This window comes from Schistocerca americana, chromosome 3 (assembly GCF_021461395.2).
Source record: "Schistocerca americana isolate TAMUIC-IGC-003095 chromosome 3, iqSchAmer2.1, whole genome shotgun sequence".
In the NCBI taxonomy this organism is placed as follows: Eukaryota; Metazoa; Arthropoda; class Insecta; order Orthoptera; family Acrididae; genus Schistocerca; species Schistocerca americana.
The window spans coordinates 19705242-19733055 of NC_060121.1; the positions used below are offsets into that span (position 1 = coordinate 19705242).

Sequence of the window (27814 nt, forward strand, 5' to 3'; positions counted from 1 at the left end):
TGCCAGTCGGATTTTCGTAATACATTGAAGTTCTGCTACATTCGAAGATGAACAATACGGAATTTATATTTACTTCGTTGGATAATGTATGAAAATCGTCTTCCACCTTTTTTTTTTAATTTATTTACTGACGCAGAGGTTTTGGCGCCAGTATTTATCTTTGTGCCTACGAAGCATGCCTGTGTAGCGCTACATATATTCGACGGCAAAAGTTAGTTGTGGCAGCACCTACCGACATTTTTCAGAACTTCCACTTGCTTTGCACTCGATTCTAAGCCGCAGGCGGTTTTTTGGATTACAAAAACCGGAAAAAATGCAGCTTACATTTGAGTAAATACGGTACATCCTCTCCTTTGGATTCAACTTCTTAAGTATTATCTTTCAAGTCAACACCTGCTAATCTGTGAGACCGAAATGATGAGCCATACTACTCTATTTCACTGTGCCTGTTTGTTTCATTTGTATAACATTTTATTCCATCATAGATGCTGCACTTACAGTTTCATATATGCATTGCAGCAGCAGACACAATAAAAGTAGCAATCAGCAGTGCTTAGTTTGTGAATGGGTAAAAAATATGCCGTTGTCCCAGTTCCACATATCCCCAAAATTTGATTCTGTCAAATTCTGTACTCTCTGAAATCAAATGTTTAATCCAAAGATGAAAGTGAACAAGTTTGATGCAGTATTGCTAATATTGTTTATTACTCATCTTGCTGGATGAAGTGCATACTGTGTCCTTTCTGAAAGGTTTGCAGAAGTAATGCACATACCAGTTTTCTAAAAACTTACATTGAGATTGTGCTCTCCTTCCTCTTGTACAAATTAGTAGAGCCCTTCGGATTACTCCACAATATGCCTCTTGGCAAGGTGGTAACGACAGTATTATGAAAAGGATAGATTGGCACTCACTGTATAGTGTAGATGTTGTGTTGCAGGCAGGGGGAAAAAAAAAAAAAAATACACCACCCATTAAACACGTAAGCTTTTGGTGCAAACCTCCCCCCCCCCCCCCCTTCCCACACACACACACACACACACACACACACACACACACACACACACACATGCGCGCAAATGCAGATCACACATACATGACCACGGTCTCTGGCTGCTAGGGCCAGACTGGGAGCAACTGCGCATCATGGGAGAAACAACAGTCATATGTGTGTGTGTGTGTGTGTGTGTGTGTGTGTGTGTGTGTGTGTGTGTGTTTTGTCCACTTACGAAGAAGACTTTCTGATCGAAAGCTTACGTGTTTAGTAGTCTTTTTGTTGTGCTTGTCTGTGACCTAACATTTCCTGTGTACAGTGAATAGCAATGTATTTTTTTATAATATGGTCATTATTCCAGCCTAGATTTTCTATTGTTTGTTTCCTTTTAAGACCTTATAGAGACAGTTACTGACAATTTCTTTTTTCTTATTGGAGAAAAGTAAAACCATATGGGGGCAGACGTAGATTGTGAATGAATATGGAATAGAGTATTTTTATTCTCCCTGTATGCAGTGTCAATAACTTCACCTCACACACTTCATTTCTGGCAGCACCTCCTCCTCAACACATGACTGTCCCCCACCACCTCACCATAGTCTTCAAGTTACATCCTATAGCACTTCTGGGTGGACAAATAGATGAAGGATGTAGTTTAAAACAGTATAACTAAACTTAAAAGCCGAACTGCCCTTTTATAGAGACTGCCATCATTATTTACACATACTAAACAACATCAAAACAGTCAAAAGAAATTGTTTTTCAAAAGAGCAGAAAATTGTAGTGAAATTCATGAAAGGATTGTTTTAAATTGTTATATCTTAAATCTGTCAGCATTTCCCAAGATTTTCTGGCTTAATTAAGACTAGGTCATGCCACCAAAGTGGTCAAACAGTGCACTTGCCTTCGAGAGGACAACGGACCCGAGTCCCATCGGGCCACCAAAATTTGGGTTTTCCTTGATTTCCCTAAATGATTTAAGACAAATTCTGGGATGGTTCCTTTGAAAAAGATGACATTCAGCTGAGGAAGCTACACGGTGCTGGTGGAAACACGAGTATTTCAGAGCACACCATCCATTGCACATTGTTAAACATAGGGCTCTGCTGCAGACAACCCCTGTATGTTCCCATGTTGACAACACAGTTGAATTACAATTTCTGTGGCTCAGGAGCATTGAGATTGGGCAGTGAATCAATAGAAATGTGTCATCTGGTTGAATCATTCGAGTTTCGCATTACACCTGCTTGACGGTTTTGTGCACATACACTGTCAACAGAGTGAATTGGTGCTTGAAAGGTGCACTTTGCTACAGACTTAGGCCAGTGGGAGCAATATTATGCTATGGAGGACATTCACCTGGTCTTCTATGGGTCCTGTGGTAGTAACTGAAGGCTCCATAACAGCTTTGTTCTGTGTGAACATTATTGTGCACTGTCCGCACCCTGTCCCTAATGAAGGTGACATGTTTCAACAATATGACTTTCAGTGTCACGAGGCCAGAATCAAATTCACCCCTTCTGAATATGATGGAATACATCTGCGATGCTATCAGATACCAGTTCTGCACCCAGAAACCACTGATCTGCAATTTATGGGAATTACATGACCTGTGCTTAGACATGCGGTGCTGCATAATGCTGGGAACATACCTCACATAATGCTGGGAACATACCTGAAATTTGTTGAACTTGTCCCACACAAAATCACTGCTGTATTGTGTTCCAACAGTGGACAAACACATTATCAAACAGGAGGTCATAGTGTTTTGTCTCATCAGTTTATATATTCAATGCTTGAATGAAAGGTGTGCTCTTTTCCTTTTTTCTGCCATTGCGTGTATGTGTAAAGCAGGATGTTCTACCATTTGGGCTTGTTTATATGATGGCTGTCAGTATTACCACCTGCACAGATACTAAATGCTCCTTTTGTGAAGACCTTTTATCTTGAGAACACTTTTAACTTTGTTTCACAAATGGCAGCACAGTTTCAAGAAAGCTTCTTAATTTCATGTAATAGTTAAAATAATACCTTCAGCAAAAGATGTGTGCGTTGGAGTGGGGAAAAAGATTGGAGATGTATGTAGTTTAATTTTCATAAATTGTTAAGAAGGTTAACAGCTTGGCATGCTAAGATAAATTCAGACATTCTCTAAAAAGAGAGAAAAAGATTAATTTAACAGAATCAGTGAGGTATACAAATATAACAACAGACTTGTAGAACCATTATTTTGTAGGTTAGATTAGATTAGATTCAGCTTTTGTTCCAAGACCCAAAACATGAGACGATTCTCATGGGTGAGTAACATGCCAGAAAGTATAACATAAAAAATATAAAACATTTGAATACCCTGATCATTTGTCAGGAGATTGTCAAACTAGGTGAATACAATACAAACTGGAACAGCTAATATTTTCAGAATTGATACGCTGTCAGACTGAAACATTGTTATGCACTATTAATAAATTTATCAAACAAAAAGTACATAATCTTGACTGTTATGGCAAAGTGCTCTCAGAACTGAAATCTAACAGACATTCTTATTTAAGCTGGCCTAACAGCCACTGTTAAGATATTCATCTATAGAGTAGGATGAGTTATCTATCAAAAAGTCTTTCAAACTCTGTTTAAACCATGCTTTATCTGATACCAAATTTTTAATGGTGACTTTCTTCCACAGATAAATTGTGTTGTAATGCGAGGTTTTAATGAAGATGAAGTGTGCAGTTTTGTGGAGTTAACAAAAGAGAAAAATGTTGATGTAAGATTTATCGAGTACATGCCTTTCAGCGGCAACAAATGGAATGATGGGAAGATGGTCTCATTTTGTGAAATGCTCCAAATAATTAGAAAGCAGTGGCCTAATTTTGATCCTCTTCCCAATGGGCCCAATGATACCTCAAAGGTACGTGCAGTATTACGTATGAACATACATTGAAAATAATTTAATGTTTATGACTTACTACCAATCACAAGAATACTTCACATCTGCTGGTGGTATGAGAGATAGACTGGTTTAGTTACATATTTCTCATCCCATTCAGTAAGTCTGTCCTGGCCTGGGTTTCTCTGCAGCTTTTCTGCAACTCTCCCCATTTCCTAAACCTTGACAATCCTTTTCTTTCTTCCCTTTTCCGTCCCCTTATTGTTTCTGCCAGAAGAAGAAGCCACTGGCTCCGAAAGCTTACACATTTCCATAACTTTAAGGGGAGTTAGAAGGGGAAAACATTCTTTTTCACTTTTTCGGGTTTTTATCTGATTATAAAATTTGCCATTTTCCAAATAAAATGATATGTATATTACTTATAAACTTGTGTGAGAAGTATTTCATTTTATTTTCTAAAATATAATCTACACCAGTTGAAAATGTTAAAATTTTTACATGCATTACTTCAAGACCTAATAAAATCGGTAATTTTTTATATACAGGGTAGTCCATTGATTGTGACCGGGCCAAATATCTCACGAAATAAGTGTCAAACGAAAAAACTACAAAGAACGAAATTTGTCTAGCTCGAAGGGGGAAACCAGCTGGCGCAATGGTTGGCCTGCTATAAGGCGCTGCCATAGCTCAAACTGATATCAACTGTGTTTTTTAAAATAGGAACCCCATTTTTTATTACATATTCGTGTAATACATAAAGAAATATGAATGTTTTAGTTGGACCACTTTTTTCAGTTTGTGATAGATGGCACTGTAATAGTCACAAACATATGTCTCATAATTTTAGACGAACAGTTGGTAACAGGTAGGTTTTTTAAATTAAAATACAGAACCTAGGTACATTTGAACATTTTATTTCGGTTGTTCCAATGTGATACATGTACCTTTGTGAACTTATCACTTCTGAGAACGCATGCTGTTACGGCGTGATTACCTGTGAATACCACATTAATGCAATAAATGCTCAAAATGATGTCTGCAACCTCAATGCCTTTGGCAATACGTGTAATGACATTCCTCTCAACAGTGAGTAGTTTGCCTTCCGTAATGTTCGCACATGCATTGATAATGTACTGACGCATGTTGTCAGGCATTGTCGGTGGATCACGATAGCAAAATCCTTCAACTTTCCCCACAGAAAGAAATCCGGGGACGTCAGATCCGGTGAACGTGCGGGCCATGGTATGGTGCTTTGACGACCAATCCACCTGTCATGAAATGTGCTATTCAATACTGCTTCAACCGCACGCAAACTATGTGCCGGACATCCATCATGTTGGAAGTACATCGCCATTCTGTCATGCAGTGAAACATCTTGTAGTAACATTGGTAGAACATTACGCAGGAAATCAGCATACATTGCACCATTTAGATTGCCATGGATAAAATGGGGGCCAATTAACCTTCCTCCCTTAATGCCACACCATACATTAACTTGCCAAGGTCGCTGCTGTTCCACTTGTCGCTGCCATCGTAGATTTTCCGTTGTCCAATAGTGCATATTATGGCGGTTTAGGTTACCGCTGTTGGTGAATGATGCTTCATCGCTAAATAGAACACATGCAAAAAATCTTTCATCATCTCGTAATTTCTCTTGTGCCCAGTGGCAGAACTGTACATGACATTCAAAGTCATTGGCATGCAATTCCTGGTGCATTGAAATATGGTACGGGTGCAATCAATGTTGATGTAGCATTCTCAACCCCGACGTTTTTGAGATTCCCAATTCTCGCGCAATTTGTCTGCTACTGATGTGTGGATTAGCTGCCCCAGCAGCTGAAACACCTACTAGGGCATCATCATTTGTTGCAGGTCATGGTTGATGTTTCACATGTGACTGGACACTTCCTGTTTCCTTAAATAATGTAACTATCCGGCGAATGGTCCCGACACTTCAATGATGTTGTCCAGGATACCGAGCAGCATACATAGCACACGCCCCTTGGGCATTTTGATCACAATAGCCATACATCAACACGATACCGACCTTTTCCGCAATTGGTAAACGGTCCATTTTAACACGGGTAATGTATCACGAAGCTAATACCGTCCGCACTGGCGGAAAGTTATGTGATACTACATACTTATATGTTTGTGACTATTACAGCAGCTGGCCGAAGTGGCCGAGTGGTGTTAGGCGCTACAGTCTGGAAACGCACGACCGCTACGGTCGCAGGTTCGAATCCTGCCTTGGGCATGGATGTGTGTAATGTCCTTAGGTTTAAGTAGTTCTAAGTTCTAGGGGACTGATGACCTCAGAAGTTAAGTCCCATAGTGCTCAGAGCCATTTGAACCATTTTTGACTATTACAGCCTCAACTATCCCAAAGTGAAAAAGTGTTCCAGCTAAAACATTCACATTTCTTTACGTACTACATGAATATGTAATAAAAAATGGGGGTTCCTATTTTTAAAAAATGCAGTTGATATGAGTTTGACCTATGGCAGTGCCATTTAGCAGGCCAACCATAGCGCCATCTGGTTTCTCCCTTCAAGCTAGACGAATTTCGTTCTTTGTAGTTTTTTCATTTCATGCTTATTTCGTGAGATATTTGGCCCGGTCACTATCAATGGACTACCCTGTAGAAAGCTGTGGATTGCTGTGTTATAAAGGTTAAATTATGTGTTTGCATTGGTAGCACTGTCAAAAATAGTATCGTATCTTTTCATAGTATAAACATGCTTTGTATATCGAAGTGCTAACGTTTTTCCGAGGAGAAGTGAGGAATAGACTGGTAAATCTCTCAAAAAGTATGACTCGAAAATGAAGTGTTTTTAAGAAATGTGGGTTTCATGGTAATAAATTTTTGAATAAAGAGAAACATTGTGTTCAGCATGTGGTGTGTGAAGTTGCAGACAATGAAATACTGGCAAACTCATGAGTATCTAGCGAAACACCCATTAGTGCTTCGAAGATTAAAATAAAACATAGTGATAACACAGTTATCTCAAAACAAAACTCATGTAAACGGTAGGTTAGGTTATATTCTGATACATTTGCACATCCTAACAGGGGTGTTATGTGAATGTGTGTGCTGTATCTATGTGGAGGGCCAGTTAGTTTACATGAAGACATTGAGGTATCAAATGGACTAGCCAGGAAACTTACCATTAATTCTGCCATTTGTAAATACACTCATTCATTTTGGAATTCTGATAAGTGTAAAGATAATTATTTTGACATAAATGTTAGGTGGTTTTATGGATTGAGAGCTATTGGCAAAGGACACACTGCAGCAGAAACAATGTGTGTCGTGATGTATATGCCACGCCCACTTTGTAAAATGGACAAGTATGCAGGATTTATTGGAGCTGCTGTGAAATCCACTGCATGTGAGTCAATTAAGGGTGCTGCAAATGAAGCTGCTGAAATAAACGATGGTATGATTGTCATATCAGTAGCTTTTGGGGCACTTGGTGGAAGCGTAGCTGCAGTTCTAAGAATTCTGTTGCTACAGTGACCAGTGTTGATACTGGAAAGCTAATAGATTTCCAGATTTTAACCAAACATTGTTATAAGTATAAATCAGGGCATGAAGAAGGGCATATCTGTGACAGAAGTTATGAAGGACAACTAGTCGTACGGAGGCCTGTGCAGCTGTTGAAATTTATAATCGATCTGTAAACTAAAGGGGAGTGTGTTACACTAAGTTCTTAGGTTATGCAGACTCAAATGCATATAACAGTGTAGTAGCCACTCAGCCTTATGGTGAGAAGCTTATCACAGAACTGGAATGTGTTGCTCATGTCCAGAAGAGGATGGATACCAGATTGAGGAAGTTGAAACAAAGTTTGAGAGACAAGAAACTTTCAGGTGGTAAGACCATAAGAAGCAGGCTGACAGACAACATGATTGATGAACTACAACAGTATTATGAGATTGCCATTAGAAATAATACTGAGGATTTGTTGAAAATGAAGCAGGCAGTATGGGCTACCTTCTTCCAGAGACTGTCAGCTGATGATAAACCAGTACACCATCTTTGCCCTCCTAGATCTGGTTCATGGTGCAATTACCGCAATGCCCAGTACTCAAACAGGTCATACAGCCATAAACATTCTATCCCAGCAGCAGTTGTGGATATCATAGAACCTGTTTACAGAGACCTGGCAATCCTGAATTATTGAAGAAGTGTCTGCATTGTCAGACTCAAAATCCCAATGAGTCGTTCAATAATCTTATTGTGTCAGTGTCGTTGTAACTGCCATCTGCGTCATGTCTGCTGTGCAGCGAGCTATGCTAATTGAAGTATTAACTCTATTTTGCTTACTTGTCACTTCCTTTTCCGTGTGTTTTTGCTTTTAGGAAGCTTTAATTGTCGGGTGCTAGTAATAGTGTTCCATAGATTTCGTGTTTGTTTTGAATACAGTCAGAGAGAGTCCGTTTAGTCAGCCATAGTGCCAGTAGTGCTAGTGTTTGTTTTCAATACAGTCCAGAGACAGGTAGTGCTATTTTCATTGTTTTCTACAGGAAGTGTCTAGTAACCACAGTTTAGTCAACTATCAGCCGCCTTTAGTGAATTAGCAGTCTAGTTATAAGTTGATTAACTCTCTACAGTAAATTGATTTCTTATGATGGATAGGATGTGTGACTGCTGTGTACGGACACAGGAGGAGCTGGCCACTGTTCGCAAACAGCTGAATGTGTTGAAGCCGCGGTTAGCCATCTTCAGGCTGCTGCCTCAGAGTGTAGCGGCAGTGGGGAGTCTGGTGCGTTGCATGGTACACCCCAGGTATTACATTACATGCTTCACCCACTGACCCTGCTGTCAAGACATCTTTGCGGCTACCGGGCACGGTTGGGCCACCCTCTTCCCAAGGGGAGTGGCGGGTTCAGCGGCATTCGCGGCGCATGAGGCGGAGGGTCAGTGTGGAGGCTGGCCGTGTGGCATCGCCCGTTCTGCCTGTGAGTGGACATGTGGCCACTCCTTCAGCAAGGTCCGAGCAGGCACATGGGGGGAGGGGTATATTAGTTATTGGGAGCTCCAACGTCAGGCGGGTGATGGAGCCCCTTAGGGAAATAGCGGAAAGGTCGGGGAAGAAGGTCAGTGTTCACTCTGTCTGCTTGCCGGGGGTCTCATCCGAGATGTGGAGGAGGCCGTGCTGGCAGTGATAGAGAGCACTGGGTGCACCCGACTGCAAATTGTTGCTCATGTCGGCACCAATGACTCCTGCCGTCTGGGTTCAGAGGTCATCCTCAGTTCGTACAGGCAGTTAGCGGAGTTGGTGTAGGCGGAAAGCCTCGCGGGGTGGAATCTGAGCTAGCTACTTGTTGTATCGTTCCCAGAACCGATAGTGGTCCTCTGGTTTGGAGCCGAGTGGAAGGCTTAAACCAGGGGCTCAGACGATTCTGCGGAGATCTGGGGTGCAAATTTCTCGACATCCGCTATCGGGTGCAGAAATGTAGGGTCCCCCTGAATAGGTCACGCGTGCACTACATGCAGGAAGCGGCTACAAGGGTAGCGGAGTATGTGTGGAGTGCACATGTGGGTTTTTTAAGTTAGAGAACTCCCTCCCTAGGCCCGACAAGACACCTCCTGAGATGCGGCAAGGTAGGAATAGACAAAATGCAGCAGGGAATAACAATATTAATGTGCTAATAGTAAACTGCAGGAGCGTCTATAGAAAGGTCCCAGAACTGCTCTCATTAATAAACGGTCACAATGCCCACATAGTACTAGGGACAGAAAGTAGGCTGAAACCAGATGTAAACAGTAATGAAATTCTAAACTCAGATTGGAATGTATACCGCAGAGACAGGCTGGACAGTGAAGGGGGAGGCATGTTTAATGCGATAAGAAGTGCAATAGTATCGAAGGAAATTGATGGAGATCCGAAATGTGAAATAATTTGGGTGAAGGTCACGGTTAAAGCAGGCTCAGACATGGTAATTGGATGTCTCTATAGGCCCCCTGGCTCAGCAGCTGTTGTGGCTGAGCACTTGAAGGATAATTTGGAAAATATTTCGAGTAGATTTGCCCACCATGTTATAGTTCTGGGTGGAGATTTTAATTTGCCGGATATAGACTGGGAGACTCAAACTTTCATAATGGGTGGCAGGGACAAAGAATCCAGTGAAATTTTTTAAGAGCTTTATCTGAAAACTACCTTGAGCAGTTAAACAGAGAACTGACTCGTGGCGATAACATATTAGACCTTCTAGTGACAAACAGACCCGAACTATTTGAAACAATTAACGCAGAACAGGGAATCAGCGATCATAAAGCGGTTACTGCATCGATGATTTCAGCCGTAAATAGAAATATTAAAAAAAGGTACGAAGATTTTTCTGGTTAGCAAAAGTGACAAAAATCAGATATCAGAGTACCTAACGCCTCAACACAAAAGTTTTGTTTTAAGTACAGATAGTGTTGAGGATCAGTGGACAAAGTTCAAAACCATCGTACAATATGCGTTAGATGAGTATGTGCCAAGCAAGATCGTAAGAGATGGAAAAGAGCCAGCTTGGTACAACAACCGAGTTAGAAAACTGCTGCAGAAGCAAAGGGAACTTCACAGCAAACATAAACGTAGCCAACACCTTGCAGACAAACAAAAATTACGTGAAGTGAAATGTAATGTGAGGAGGGCCATGCGAGAGGCGTTAAAAGAATTCGAAAGTAAAGTTCTATGTACTGACTTGGCAGAAAATCCTAAGAAATTTTGCTCTTATGTCAAAGCGGTAGGTGGATCAAAACAAAATGTCCAGACACTCTGTGACCAAAAAGGTACTGAAACAGAGGATGATGGACTGAAGGCCGAAATACTAAATGTCTTTTTCCAAAGCTGTTTCACAGAGGAAGATTGCACTGTAGTTCCTTCTCTAGATTGTCGCACAGATGACAAAATGGTAGATACTGAAATAGATGACAGAGGGATAGAGAAACAATTAAAATCACTCAAAAGAGGGAAGGCCGCTGACCTGATGGGATACCAGTTCAATTTTACACAGAGTATGCGAAGGAACTTACCCCCCTTCTTGCAGCAGTGTACCGTAGGTCTCTACAAGAGTGTAGCGTTCCAAAGAATTGGAAAAGGGCACAGGTCATCCCCGTTTTCAAGAAGGGACGTCGAACAGATGTGCAGAACTATAGACCTATATCTCTAATCTCGATCAGTTGTAGAATTTTAGAACATGTATTATGTTCGAGTATTATGATTTTTCTGTAAACTAGAAATCTACTCTGTAGGAATCAGCATGGGTTTTGAAAAAGACGATCGTGTGAAACCCAGCTCGCGCTATTCGTCCACGAGACTCAGAGGGCCATAGACACGGGTTCCCAGGTAGATGCTGTGTTTCTTGACTTCTGCAAGGTGTTCGATACAGTTCCCCGCAATCATTTAATGAACAAAGTAAGAGCATATGGGCTATCAGGCCAATTATGTGATTGGATTGAAGAGTTGCTAGATAACAGGATGCAGCCTGTCATTCTCAATGAAGAGAAGTCTTCCGAAGTAAGAGTGATTTCAGGTGTGCTGCAGGGGAGTGTCGTAGGACCATTGCTATTCACAATACACATAAATGACCTTGTGAATGACATCAGAAGTTCACTGAGGCTTTTTGCGGATGATGCTGTGGTATATCGAGAGGTTGCCACAATGGAAAATTGCACTGAAATGCAGGATGATCTGCAGCGAATTGATGCATGATGCAGGGAATGGCAATTGAATTTCAATGTAGACAAGTGTAATGTGCTGCGAATACATAGAAAGAAAGATCCCATATCATTTAGCTACAATATAGCAGGTCAGCAATTGGAAGCAGTTAATTCCATAAATTATCTGGGAGTATGCATTAGGAGTGATTTAAAATGGAATGATCATATAAAGTTGATCATCGGTAAATCAGATGCCAGACTGAGATTCATTGGAAGAATCCTAAGGAAATGCAATCCAAAAACAAAGGAATTAGGTTACAGTACACTTGTTCCCCCACTGTTTGAATACTGCTCAGCAGTGTGGGATCTGTACCAGATAGGGTTGATAGAAGAGATAGAGAAGATCCAACAGAGAGCAGCATGCTTCGTTATAGGATCATTTAGTAATCATGAAAGCATTACGGAGATGTTAGATAAACTCCAGTGGAAGACTCTGCGGTAGAGACGCTCAGTAGCTTGGTATGGGCTTTTGTTGAAGTTTCGAGAACATACCTTCACTGAGGAGTCAAGCAGTATATTTCTCCCTCCTACGTATATCTCACGAAGAGACCATGAGGATAAAATGAGAGAGATTAGAGCCCGCACAGAGGCATACCGACAATCCTTCTTTCCACGAACAATACGAGACTGGAATAGAAGGGAGAACCAATAGAGGTACTCAAGGTAGCCTACACCATCAGGTGGCTTGAGGAGTATGGATGTAGATGTAGATGTAGACCAAAAAATGTTTTTCTTGTAATGAAGACACTAAAGTGGGGGTCAGTCATGCTGTTATTGCTTTTAATGATGGCAACATTGGCAGCATGAAAGTGCTACAACATATGGGAATTAATTCTGGAGCAAACTTCATCAGAGAATTTGAAGGGATGGACAAGGTTTGCACTGGTAAAGCAGAGTATGCAGCACAGTTGGCCACTACGGAGTCCAGAAAGAAGAAAACAAAAAAACTTAAAAAAGATCAAGAGGATGATATACAGTATGGTGCAGGGTGCTTCTGAGTGACTAAAAATAAAATGTTAAGCATATATTGAGTTACAGTCTATTGAAACTTTAAAAACTCTTCCTGAAAATTTACATTTTCTCTTGCATTTTTCCCTAAATCTCCGAAACTACGGCAAGTAGCGAATTCAAATTTTCAGGGAGTAATGACATATGTATCCTGAGTCTTCTGAACTAAAAGAAAAACATAATGTTATGTATAAATAAAATTATTTAGAATAGCATACAAAAAGGTACACAAAATTTTAACTGTGTAATTAAAAAATTGTATTTCCAAAAGCAGTGGCTGAAATGCAATTATTGTAAGACTCAGAACATATAGTTTAATGTCCTGTAAAAGTTTCTTGTCAATGGCTACAGTTGTTCCTGAAGTACGGGGAAGTTAAGTCACTAAATGTAACATTGTCAGGATAGGGCGTTCAAACTCCCCTTAATGCACATTTTCTCCTTCCTCCACTTGGTGAGCAACACATTTATAGTATTTTCACAACAGCAGTACCTATTTTCTTACAATTTCTTTTTGCAGGCATACCATGTCCCGGGCTTCAAGGGACGTGTGGGATTTATTACCTCAATGAGTGAACACTTCTGTGGCACGTGCAACCGTTTACCGATAACAGCTGATGGCAATTTGAAGGTGTGTCTCTTTGGGAATTCAGAGATATCTCTCAGGTGAGTGATGAAACATAGAATAATCATGTCCAAGTGAAAATTCATGCGAGGAAACCATAAAATTACTAGAAGACTGACAGACTGATCAGTATTTTACCTTCAGGAGGTGAAATTCCAAAACTTCTTATAGACACATTTGTTCCTCTTGTCCTCACATTAGTTGTGGAGTCCGAGTGACCTTTCAGACCTTCAGAAACTTATCCCTCTTTCCTCTCTCATGAAGGAACTGATAGTTCCAAATGCTGAGTATAGAATAATACTTTCAAACTGTTTGCCATGCACATTAGGTATGTGGTTGGTATATGGAAGAGATAAACTGCAGTTAAATCCAGCAGGTATGAAATGAGTAATCTTTTCTTGAAGTTTTCAGCTTGCACCCTCCTCCCTCCCAGACATACAAACCAGATACCTCTAGCTAAATAATTTGTGAGTATATATAATTTGCCTCTGTCAACATCATGTTACACTAACCTATTTGTTAGATTAAATTAAAGGAAAGTAATCAGAACTGGAAATTATGTAAAGACATTTTTAGCTACGTCCCTATGTTGTATTAAAGTTAACACAGTATTTCTGTCCGTGTGATGGTAACTATGATTCGCCAGCCACCGTTGCCGAGCGGTTCTAGGCGCTTCAGTCCAGAACTGCGCGACTGCTACGGTCGCAGGTTTGAATCCTGCCTTGGCTCAAATGTTAAGTCCCATAGTGCCCAGAGCCATTTGAACTGTGATTCATGATTATCAGAGTCTATATGTTCCAAATAAAAATTGGAACTTCATGTGTATAAATGTACAAATTATTAGACAATGGGACCAACAACTGACACTTTTACATTGATGACTAGACTAAGAGATTAATAATAGGAAAAAAACTGCAAGATCCTTGGCGATAAGTTTGTTTCAGGACAAGGTAAGGGGGGTGAGGGGTGGGAAAATCAGCTCTCTCTTTGTGAGCATACCAGAAATCCTTTATCAACCGAAGGTAAAATAAGATATAAAAATACAGGGTCAAACAATTAATTTAAGTATCTTAAAAACCAAATGACTAATAAAATTGGAAGCTAAGAAAAGTAAGTTCGTAGTAAGTAGGGTGAAACACAGGGGGCTGCAACATATTGCCATTGTTGTTTGACTTGTCTATCAAAGAAAAAAGAAATGGATCAAAAGAAAATAAAAGTGAGAATGGAAATGTATCAGAAGCAAATAGGAATGAGCAAGGAACATATTCTTTAATAATAAAAAAAAAAGTGACATGTGAGGCAGATGTTCCTACAATTTTATGTTCAAAGCACAGCAGTCTGTGAAAGCAAAATATTTATGACATTGAAAAAAGAAAATCAATGAGTGAAAAGTGTGTATAGGTGAATTGTGGTGAAAGACTGGATATTGGAACTTCTGTTAGGCTGCCCAGTATTAGTTAACTTGGTAGTAAAGGAGCAAGTTTGCAAGAGCAGATAACTGTTTGGCTACGTAAAATAGAGTGGGAGTATGGAAAAGCTAGTCCAAGATAGGATGAAAAAGATAACAGCAACTTAAAAAATGAATTGATAAGTTACCATGAACCCCATTCCAATCTAGTGAATCCAGTGGTTGACAATATCTTGTGACATTCGCCTATAAGGCTCAAACAATAATTGCTAAATAAAATTACAAAATGTTGACAAGACTGTATCTAAGCTGTCACTCTCTTTTGAAACAAGGGTGTTTAAACCAAGAAACACGCAGGAAAGCAGGGACAACTCGCACACTAGAGGAGGATGGGAAGTATCATTGAAGGAGTGAGCATAAACCGTGTGGAATATGTGTGGTACAAGTAATGATAGTAAAAAAAAAAAAAAAAAAAAAAAAAAAAAAACGAAGAAGAGGAAGAGGAAAAGTCTTGATCTGGAAACAAGGGAATAAAAATTTGCCACGTGAAGAGACAATATGATACTGTGCTGATGAGTGTGTACAAGTGGTGATATACAATATACATAGATAAAGGAACTCTGCATTGGGCCCAGAAGACCACGCAATGCTCTTCGAGAGATGTCCTCTACTATAAATCTATGGAGAGTTAGGGGGTCAGTATACAACTCTCCAGGCTGTTATCAACTTCCAGAAGTTGAAGACACTACTTCTCACTTGAGTATCTCCTCAGCTAGAACTACAAGCAGAGTGTACCCTATTCCAGTCTGTCCACCGAGCAGAATTTCCCGGCTCTACAAGGAATTGAACCTGATCGCTTTCTATGGCACGCCTGTGGCATACTGACTGCGTGGCTGTGGCAAGAGTCATAATATACATTTGTGAACAATTGAGTTATAACTATTCTGTTTATTGGGGAGAGAGTATGTATATAGCCACTGTGAATAAAACAGTTTTGTGTATCATAACTGGATAACTCGTACTTGTTGTGTGAGAGCGCAGTGTCTTAGACACTTGTAGTGTTTGTCTTAGCATGTACTAACCGGTGTGCCTTACTTTCTAGTATTTTTAATTGTATATCATTACTGGTGCCTCTGGCACTTTTGTGTTGCAATAGCAATAGCTTGCAATAGCAAACATTGAGTCAACCATGGTTTTTGGATTAGAAGTAGAGGTCAGCTGGGTTGACATTGGGAATAGAGTGATGGGAAGTGGACAATAAGCAGTTATATTGAAGGGTGCATTATTTGATTTGTTAAGGTTAATTACAAAATGTGAATTGGAGAATTTTTCACGTTGAGCAGAAGTAACTTTACAGGACCAGGTGTCAAATTACACATGATCAGTGTGAATCCCTATAGTCAGCATGAACACTGGCACACAGAATAATTTATAGGTAGCCTTGCTGTATATAAAAAATCAGATTTGTGCTGAACTGTCATGAACAAACTGTCACTTCTCTGGAATAAATAGACTCTGATTTGTTAATTACATCTGTGTAAATGAAAAATATAGGAAAACATAGATTGCTGCTTACTGTAAAGGAGACATGTTACATTGTAGACAGGCACAATTAAAAAGGCACTTACACAAAGCTTTCGGCCACAGCCTTCATCAGCAAAAGAGATACAGAGAAACACACACATTCGTACACACAGGCAAGCACATGTCACACACATATGACTGCCAACTCCAGCAGCTTGCCCCTAGCTGCTGGACTTGGCAGTTTTTTTTCTCTGTGTGTGTGCAGGGAAAGATAGATCACTATTTACCATAAAGAAAACAAAGTTGCACCAGGCACAACACACAAGCAATCATTACGTATCCTGTTTCAGACCTCACGCCCTCCTTTTTTAACTTAGCGCGTGCCTTTCGGCTTCCTCTCATTGTGTCTAGGCTGTCTTGTCTAGACACAACAATTTTTGGCGACAAGTCAACGGAAAGGGTCTTGTTCTTTCAAATTGCTTACATTTACTTGTGTCATGGCTTCGCCAGATGTACTGTCCGAATTTTATCACTTGCAGAATCAGCAGATGCAGGCGTTATTGGATGCCCTTGGACGGCTCGTCCAGGGTCAACGTGAACTGCACAACGATGCGGCAGCCGCCGCTCTACTACTACCGCAGCCACAACTCGCAGTTGCACCGCCTTTTAGGCCGTTTGACCCAGCTAAGGAAACATGGACGGAGTGGTCACGCCAGTTTGGATTTCATCTCGCCGCCTACAGAATTCAAGGTAACGAGCGGCAGCCTCATTTATTAGCATGTGTAGGGGTGCAAACGTACCGTGTGATAGTGAAATTATTTCCCCAATGCGACGTAGCAACTCTGTCCTACGAAGAACTTTTGTCTGCTTTAGATGCCTATTTCAAGGAAACAGTTAATGTAGTTGCAAAAAGGTATACGTTCTTTCGTACAAAACGTACGGCCGGTCAAACTAATAGGGAGTGGGTTGCAACATTGCAAGGCCTTACAAGGGATTGTGCTTTTGAGTGTGAATGTGGACTCCCTTATTCAGATACAATGGTCCGTGATGCAATTGCACAGAACGTTTCTGATGTTCGTATATGGGAACAGATTTTGAAACTAGTTAATCCCTCCCTTCAGCAAGTGATAGACATATTAGATAGACAAGACACACTTGACTTTGCTCAGGAATCATTTGCAACTTCGCCAGCCATGTGTAACATTAACCAGCCCGCCGGGCGTGCTGCACGGCCCGGTAAACTGCCCTCGCGCACGTCCACGCAGCTGCCGCTACGCTCTAAACCAGGTGTGCCGCGACAGCATACAACTGCAGTAAAATCATGCCCGTGGTGTGCTACTAGACATTCGCGTGAAAATTGCCCGTCACGCCAAGCTATTTGCTTTTTCTGTAATAAGAAAGGACATGTTCAAAGTGTTTGCCAGAAAAAGCTCAGATCAGACAATCACAACCATTCCAGGCCTTTTGCTTCGCGCCGGAATCGAACCAAGGACACTCAGCCTCGTGGACCTTCGCCCATGGACATTCATGTAGTGAATTCCACCCCGTCCAGTGCCACTTTCTCAAACAGTGACAGTGTTCGTCCCACACAAAGTGTGCGTCGACGTCGCCAGAAATCACGTCAATTAGCAAGTGATGCTGTACCTGTATCAGTTCAAATTGCACGAGACAGTTGCTCTTGTCGTCAGCAGGACAATAAACTTTTTGTAGATTTGGATTTTAATGGAATGGTCATACCATTCCAGCTCGATACCGGAGCTGCAGTTTCGTTGCTCAATCACGACACGTACAAACGACTGGGCAAACCTCCGTTGCGTGCCGCAAATGTTAAGTTAAATAGTTATTCAGGTCAGAATATCCCCTGTGTTAGGACAGTGCAGCCTTCTTGCAACATACAAGGGACAAACAAAACTTGTCTCATTTTACGTTCTTCGTTCTTCTACTGCAGTGAACTTGTTTGGTTTCGATTTATTTCAGTTGTTTAACATGTCTATAGTAAATCAGGTCCTATCAGTGAATCAGACTGTGCCTTCAGACTGTGTTTCTCGTCTGTGTGAAGAATTTGCAGACATTTTTGCGCCGGGCTTAGGTTGCGCTAAAAACTATGAAGCACATTTGTAACTGAAAGTCAACGGGCAACCGAAATTTTTCAGAGCGTGCAATGTTCCTCACGCATTGCGTGATGAGGTTGCAAGAACATTACACGATTTAGAATCACAAGGTGTAATTGAACGTGTGCAGGCTTCTCTCTGGGCCTCACCATTAGTAATTTTGCCCAAACCTTCCGGAAAACTGAGACTTTGTGTGGACTTCAAGGCCACTGTGAATCCACAACTAGTGTTTGCAACTTTTCCATTACCCCGCCTGGAAGATCTTTTTGACAAACTGTGCCCGGGTAAATATTTTTCAAAGTTGGACGTCACAGATGCATACTTCCAAATACCAGTGGACGAAGAATCCCAGTGCGTCTTGGTGGTTAACACGCATCTTGGTTTGTACCGATTCAAAAGACTGCCATTCGGGTGTGCATCCGCCCCTGCATTGTTTCAGCAATATTTACAAACTGTTTGTGCATCATTCCCTACTGCTGCGAACTATCTGGACGATATTGTGATCTCCGGAAAGACAGCAGACGACCATTTAGCACACCTACGAACATTATTTCAGGTATTGCGACAAAATGGTCTTCGCTTGCGGAAGGACAAATGTGTGTTTTTTGCTCGTGACTTACCATACCTGGGACATGTCATCAATGCCCAAGGCATACATCCGAGTCCAGAGCACCTCCGTGCCATACAAGACTTGCCTTCGCCGCAGAATTTGAAGCAGCTACAGAGTGTGTTGGGTAAAATTAACTATTATCATCGCTTTCTGCGCAATGCCTCTTCCATTTCAGCTACGATTCATAGCTTACGCCGTAAGGGTGTTCCGTTCGTCTGGACGACGGAATGCGAACGCGCCTTTCGCCAGTTGAAATCGGCGTTGCTTTCTAATACTTGCCTTACGCCATTCAATCCCCAGAAACCCCTTTTGTTGATGGTAGATGCATCGGATTTCGGGATCGGTGCTGTGCTTGCGCACAAAGATGGGTCGCATGATCGCCCTATTGCCTTTGCATCCAAATTGCTCTCGTCTGCGCAAAGAAATTATTCACAGATAGAGAAAGAAGCTTTGGCTCTCGTGTTTGGTGTTACTAAGTTCCATGATGTCTTGTATGGTCGTCACTTTACCATCATCACAGACCACAAACCTTTGATGTCGCTTTTTCATCCGAACAAGCCTGTACCTCCGCGTACAGCACAGAAATTCATTCGCTGGTCTATTTTCCTCTCGCAGTACCGCTACGATATCTTGTATCGGTCCACTGCTAAGCACGGAAACGCCGATGCGTTGTCCCGTTTGCCTGTTGCTGAGGATAGAGCATTCGATTCTTCTGAACTTGCTTGCATGTTCATTGATTCGGAAACCGATGACGTGGTCGACTCGTTTCCGATTGATTTTCGTCGTGTAGCTACAGCCACAGCTGCTGACCCGGTCCTTGCTACCGTTTTGCATTTTGTTGCTACGCAATGGCCTTTGTCAAAGTCTCGGATCGAGGATCCGTTGGTTTGCTGATTTTTTGCTCACAAGGAGAGACTTTTTGTTCGACGCGGTGTTTTGTTGTTGCGTTCTGATAATGATCAGTCCAGAATCGTGGTCCCACGTTCGTTACAGTCCTCTGTTTTACGGCTTCTTCACCAAGGACATTGGGGTATAGTGCAAAGGAAACAACTTCCTCGTCAGCACTGTACTTGGTTCGGAATCGATGCTGCGATTACGAATATGTGTTCTTCTTGCATGGCGTGTGCCGAAGAACAATCCGCACTGCCGCGGAAAGTCTTTGCATGGCCAAAAGCCACTTCCCCTTGGCAACGCTTGCACATCGATTTTGCTGGTCCATTCTGGTATGCTCGGTGGTTTGTTCTGATAGATGCCTTCAGTAATTTTCCTTTTGTTGTCCGGATGTCTTCCACGACATCAACTGCCACCATCCAAGCGTTGTCTGCATCTTTTGCATTGAAGGTCTTCCACAGACTATTGTTTCCGACAATGGCCCACAATTCATGTCCGCAGAATTTCAGTCATTCTGCCAGGCCAATGATATTCAACATCTGACATCCGCGCCGTTTTCGCCTCAGTCAAACGGTGCCGCTGAACGATTGGTCCGGACTTTCAAGTCACAGATGTTGAAGTTGAAAGAGTCGTATTCTCGGGAGGACGCGTTGTTGCTCTTTTTGTCTTTGTATCGCTCTCAGCCCCGAGATAGTCGCTCGCCAGCTGAGTTGCTCCACAGTCGTCCTCATCGAACCTTGATGTCTTTGCTGCACCCGCCGCATCAGGTTCCTGTGCAGCGGCAGACTTCTGCTTTTGCTCCAGGCGACGTTGTATTTTATCGCAACTATCGAGGTTCACGGCGTTTGCTCACAGTGCACATTCTTCGCTGCCTCGGCCGCGTGATGTATTTGGTTTTGGGGGCCTCTGGTGAGGTGCGTCGGCATCTCAATCAGCTGCGCCTCTGTCGTTGCACGGGTTCTGCCGCTCCCCGTCTGCTTTCAGCGACGGTGCCATCCGGTCAGCGCCCTGGGGACCCATCTACTGGCTCGCCTCATCCCCAGGTGTTACCAACGATGCCTTCCATTTTGCCCCATGGCGACGCGCCGCTGCCGCCTCCGCCGCCGCCGCCTGTCCAGCTGGAGCCGCCCGCAGTGGACGCTTCGCTGCAGCCACCAAGCGCCTCCCTGGGTCACACGCCGCCGATCGCTTCCCGTGACCAGCTGTCCTCCGCCATGGAACTCTTGCCCGCTCCGGACCACATGGCGTCTTCGCGCGTCGGGTACCCCGACGCAATGGAGGTCGACCCTTCGGCCCCTCCTGTCTCTTTACGGGCACATACACCGCATATTGACGTGCACCCTGGACTAGGTTTTCAGGTGTTTCCTAGCTCCCCTTGGACCGAATGGCCGCGTGCGGGTGGCACAGCCTCGCCTGTTGTTAGGCTCCCCACCTCATCGCATACATCAACATGGGGTTCTCCCCACGGTGGGCGGAAGCCTTATAACACGACCATTCGCCGATTTGCAGGGGAGGAATGTGGTGTCACCGCCAGACACCACACTTGCTAGGTGGTAGCTTTAAATTGGCCAGGGTCCATTAGTACATGTCGGACCCGCGTGTCGTCACTGTGTGATTGCAGACCAAGCGCCACCACAAGGCAGGTCTCGAGATACGGACTAGCACTCACCCCAGTTGTACGGACGACTTTGCTAGCGACTACATGGACAAAGCATTGCTCATTAGCCGAGCCGATAGTTAGATTAGCCTTCAGCTAAGTCAATGGCTACGACCTAGCAAGGCGCCATTAGTAACATTGCATGTATATAAAGAGTCTCACTTGTATCGCCACAATCTCCAGATGTACCAAAAGGATGGATTAAAGTTAAGTATTCCAGAAGCTACGTACTTTTCTTTATAGCATTCATTACGTATCCTGTTTCAGACCTCACGCCCTCCTTTTTTAACTTAGAGCATGCCTTTCGGCTTCCTCTCATTGTGTCTAGGCTGTCTTGTCTAGACACAACATGAAGCATGCAGGAAGGTCGTCTGTCTGATGATTTGCGGTACATATTGCCAAGGTGGCAGGGAGCAAAATAAGGAGTGATCAAAAAACTTCCATTTTAAGGCTGCATAGTTCAGATCAGATCAGTATGCCACACACACACACACACACACACACACACACACACACACACACACACACACACACACACACACATCCATCCACACATATACCCTGCTTGTGTCTGTATATGTGCGGATGGATATATGTGTGTGTGTGTGCGAGTGTATACCTGTCCTTTTTCCCCCCTAAGGTAAGTCTTTCCACTCCCAGGATTGGAATGACTCCTTACCCTCTCCCTTAAAACCCACATCCTTTCGTCTTTCCCTCTCCTTCCCTCTTTGCTGATGAAGCAACTGTGGGTTGCGAAAGCTTGAATTTTGTGTGTGTGTTTGTTTGTGTGTCTATCAACATACCAATGCTTTCGTTTGGTAAGTTACATCATCTTTGTTTTTAGATATATTTTTCCCATTTGGAATGTTTCCCTGTATTATATTATATATCAGTGCTTTCCTCTCCCACAACTATCCTGCAGACCTTGTCCACAAACAGATCTCCCAAGCAATACATTCCTCCCCACCCAACAACAATGGTACTACCCCCAGACCACACAGAAGCATCCCCCTTGTCACCCGATATTATCCTGGCCTCGAATACATCAACTAATTACTCCGCCAGGGATATGACTTTCTCAAGTCAAGCCCTGAAATGAGATCATCCCTTGACAATATTCTCCCCACACCACCCAGAGTTGCCTTTTGCCAACCCCCTAACCTCCGTATCATCCTTGTCAAACCCTACAATATTCCCAGACCACCTTCTCTACCCAGCGGTTCCTACCCCTGTAACCGACCCCGATGCAAAACCTGAATCCACTTTCCCTTCTTCCCCTTTTTTCCCCTCTCTCCTCCCTGATGAAGGAACGAAGTTCCGAAAGCTAGGATATGTCAATTTTCTGTTCTGTTTTGTGTATGTATCGGCTGTACTGAGCTGAGGTAAGTACTGGCCAAGCCCTCTATCTCTTTGTTAGTATTTGTTTCATATATATAAACACACACACACACACACACACACACACACACACACACACACACACAAACACACACACACACAGACAGACAGGGTGATGCGTATTAACATTTAAAAACCTCCAAAGCACTGTAGATGACCCTGAGACAAGTAATTTAATACAAGACACATGGGATCACAAATGTTGGATACGATACAAATGTTGGGAAATGTGTCAAAAGTGAATGATAAATGTCACCAGATGATGTACCTTGTCATGCTTGCAGTGGTAGAGCCTCTCGGTCTGTCACACTTGATCATCCCAACCCAAGTCAAGTATTCATATCATTGTGGCTACGGACACACATGTGCGACTTTAGTGATGGCGTTCAGGATTTGAGTCTTGCATCTGGCAGGCAGTATTTTTTCATTGTGTTTAACAATTATGTATTTATATTGAAGTTTATTATTTTATTTACCAATCTTGCAGTTTCCTTGATTTCTTGCAAAGTACAGTACAAATCAAAACCTACCATATTGCATAAAAAGTAGATGAGTATAAACTTCAGAATAGCATCATTGCCATTAAATGACCTATGTTTTCTTTACTAACAAATGTCTGTAAACAAAAAGAGGACAGAAGCAAAAAACACAAAATCAGAACTGCTTTTGCTTGATTACAGCAGGGACAATAATTTTGTAACATCTACATTTACAACAGATCATATTTACAAAATGTTTTCGAAATTTGCTCTGTTTGCTCAAATGAAAGTATTGCACTGCTCAATCATTCCTTTACACTCAACCCCGACTGCTGCACATGCTGTGGGGTATGTCATCTGGTTATGTCATATATTCAGTGTTTCTCGCCAATTTTTGGGGTATTTTGAAATGTACAAAAAGGCAAATGCAGAAAATTATCACATTTGGCTGCACATTACCTGCGTCACAGAAAAATAATGTGTACGAATCTTCTCAGATTTTCCACTGAATAACTTTGTGCAAGCCTCACAATATTTCACCAACACAACTGTTCGTCATCTTCAGGTAGTGGTGGGTCCTGTCATCACTGCTGCAAGATGTGACTGGTGATATTTGCACAGCAGAATTGAAATTTGTCAGGCTAGAAGCAGGAGTACGATGGCACTCCCAGTTGGATGGAAATGCCATTCATAGTAGCCTTCTGCTTATGTGTTGTGGGCAATGACTGCACTTCTGGACACTCGTGTGGTTAAACGCTGAATTAACTCTCTGCAAGGTGCTGCATCAGGTCATACATCGGAGGATCTGGTTTCTACTGTTTTAATTTCATGGCAGTCAGTGCTGGATTCTGGGCAGTGCTTAGTCAAAATTCCATATTCCTGTTGGTAAGATTGCCCACCGTATGGATACATGCCTCATTCTTAAAAACACAATCCTAGAGTGATGATCCTGAGAATAAAATTTCAGTCCTCTTGGGAAACATGTGGTGCCCTGTATTCAGGCAGTGCTCTGCTACCACTAATTTACTGGGTGGCATTTTTGTCAGCGCTGTTGAACACAGTGTTCTTGCACAATGTGAGGTGTCTGCCCTATATAAGATTTCCCATAATGGCATCAGATCTTATATATGATCTGTGTTTTCTAAGGTCAAGATTGTCTTTAACTGAACACAAACAATTCCTTAGTTTTGCTGGTAGACAAAAAACGCACTTGATTCTGTTTCTCTTAGTGATTATTTCTATTTTTGAAAACATGCCGCTGAAATATGGTAGGAAAGCCATTTGCAGTGCTTGTCTAAGTAACTTCATTTACATCCCCTTACTGAACTTGCTTTGCTCAGAACACATTGCAAATCTGTTTACAAGAATAAACATTCTGCTGGAACACTGTTCTTAGGTGTTACAGTTCACCAGGCAGACTGTCGGTATCTGAGATCACGTGTGCTCTATGTGCCAGGGAGTGTAAGACACTACCACATTGTGGAGGGTGATGGCAACTTTTGGACCTCAAATATAACTCTGCGTGTATCAGTTTGCAGTAGAGACTAAGCCGCAGTGTTCTGTCAGCTTTTCTTCTAACCGTGACATCCAGGAATGGTAAGCTGCTATCTTTTTGTACTTCCACAGTGAACTGACTATTTAGATGGACCGAGTGCAAATGCTGCAGGAACATAGGTAGTGTCTGTATTATGTGGGCCACACCACAAATGTCTCTTCAGCATTCTGCCAGAAGGAGGAATGTTGGATATTTACTAAGGGAAATAGAGGATCTCCCATGGGAACACTGTCCACTTGATTAAAGTAGTTGGTGTTACATAAGAAATAGGATGAGGTATGCACATTTTTAAACAGCACCACAATTTCTTTCTCAAACTTGCTGCTAATAACCTCTAATGAGGGCTGCAGGGCACTTTTGTAAGTAATGATATAACATTTGAGCTAACTAAAAGATCTGAAAGTTCTAGTTTAAGCATTTTCAGGTATTCTATGAAATCCTCTGAATTCTAAATATGATGGTCATAGTCATCCACATGATAAATTTCAAAGCTGTCATGTGGAAATTGCCAGTTCCATCTTGCAGCAGTGATGGTGGAAATCACCATCACCTGAAGATGCCAAAACGTTGTGTCACTGAAATATTGAGGGAGGGACTTGCATAATGTTATCTGGTGGGGAACCCAAAGTGTTTTTGCAACAGATCTATCAGGCAAGCCTGAAAAGTCACATATACTCCAAGCAGTAAGTACCTGTTGTAAAATGGTCACATTAGTGAGCTTGGCAATTAATTAACAGTTTATCAATAAATTTGGCTTCATTTTGCAAGAAATTGTGCTGTGTTCCACTACTCCCTCTTCAACAAAACTAATGTCAGTTTCTGCTCCACCTCTTCAGCCCGAGATCCTGTGTATAGTCTTGAGCATTTGTGTAAGATACCTGTTTATTTATAAAAATAAAAGTAACTTCTATCATGACTTTCCCATTTTTGTCCAGTGGGTTTGTTATCCTGCTGTTGCCTACTGCAGACTACAAGATTACTGTTGAAGATTTCTGCAAAGTTTTTCTTCCTTTTTAGTGTACCAACATTTCACTGTGTGGTGTTGGCCTGGTACTGTTTAACGGGTGTTTTAACTGTTGTTTCAGAGATGCAATACAAAGCAAATGCAGTGAGGATGACTTGCTTGCCATGATTGGGGCAGCAGTGAGAAGAAAGAAGAAACAACATGCAGGTAAGATACATTACAGCAAATGTAACTCTATAGATAGAAAGAAAATTTCTGCTTAACAGGTCATAGCAAACATAAGAGCAAAATAGAACGAAAAACAACAGTGATAGAACCTGAGTTTTTTGTGTAAAATTGGATTTAATTTTTTATTTAGTATTCATTCTGATTAATGCCCATTGGTCAACAGTACATTTCAGCCCTAGAATTTGGTTCTGCAAGGTCCACCAGATAACCATATATGGCTGTTGTAACTCCTTTATTGGACTTCAGAAGTTTTCCAGCAACAAATCTTTTTTTTTCTTTCTTTCTTTTTTTTTCTTTTTTTAAAAATAGCAAAATGCAGAAAACATCATAAAGGAAACACTCACAGAAAAGCATCAGTGTCCTTGAAACAATGGAAACTCCAGTAGGAATATCAACAATGTTGGAAAAGACAGATTACTACTTACTGATGAAGGCTGTGGCTGAAAGCTTTGTGTAAGTGTCTTTTAATTCTGCCCATCTGCAGCCTAAGGTATCTTCTTTATGGTAAGTAACAGTCTGTCTTTTCCTTCATTATTCATTAGTGTTCTTTGTTTTTATTGCTGTTTAGCAAGCATCGTGTGGTATATAAGGGATGTGAATAGCGTCAGATGTTGAATCATCACTCTGGAGGATATGAAGGTGCTGCATATTGGTGTGAGACAGCATTATCTGATGAGAGTTTGAAAGAAACCTCATTGTGGATGTCCATTTGGTCGCCTGGTTAAACCTTGCAACATCTGTATTTTTGGAGTATTTGGATCTGACAGTGGCCTGATGTTGGAAAGTAAGGGCATACTCATCATCAATCTTCCAGTTGACTACATCAGACCGCTACAAGGGAGCATCACTGTGTAGTGTACTGAGTACATTGTAATCTGTTCATGTCTGTGACTGCCATCTGAGAACAAGTACAATAAACTCTCGTGCAGCTACACTTTTGGCTAGCTAGATTGACGCTTGACAAGTTTCAATTTGCATGCACCTGGAGCCAAGCATTTGCTGGTGTTTTTTGGCAATCTACTGCTAATCAGTGCACTGGTGCGTGTCAAAAGTCCAAGTATCATCAATTCGTGCGTGTGTTGGTTGAAGCTCTAGTGTGTTTCTTATTCGTATGCCACTGCCATCTATTGGAACTCCTTGGAAGTACAGTACATACAGTATTGTTCTATGCAGCGCAACGTAGCCCTGTCGAAACCGACAATTAGAGTGCGCCGCCTAACACTTTCCACTTGTTGTCGGTACATCAAAGCTGAGTGTTTAACAGTGAACGTACAACACCCTGTTGTGTTGCCACGTGGGCTTGGGTAGAACAGAGGAAATGGCATAGATGTATCGAATGCTTTCATTTGATGGCTGCCACAGCCTGGTTTCAAAAATCAAAAGTTTGTCTAGTGCATCTCGAGTGTTGTCAAGTTTTGCATCTGTGTGTTTCTGATTTGAGGTTTTGTGCTCCCACTATGTGCCTTAAAGTGTCCAGAGATAAAAGGGGCCAAAAACCATAAAGGACTCAATCGAGTGTCTGTAAAAAGAACACTGAACGTGACTACGGGCACAAAACATAAAACGAATGTGATCTTGTTGGAAAAAGAGCTTCACACTTTGCAGAGAATTGATGCTGGTGAGCCACCCACAAAAGTTGCTGCAGAGTAGGAGTACAATTACTGATCGGAAGACAAATCGATCAGGAATTGAAAAATTTTGTTCCATCCAAGCATTGGGCAGTGCAGTGAAATCTTGAAAAACAATGAGAAAAGGTGCACATCCTC

At 42.0% G+C, this 27814-nt stretch overlaps 1 pseudogene; it reads left to right on the top strand.

Moving 5' to 3' along the window:
• The window catches only part of LOC124605209, an 83615-nt pseudogene that overhangs the window by 32072 nt on the left and 23729 nt on the right, over positions 1–27814 (top strand).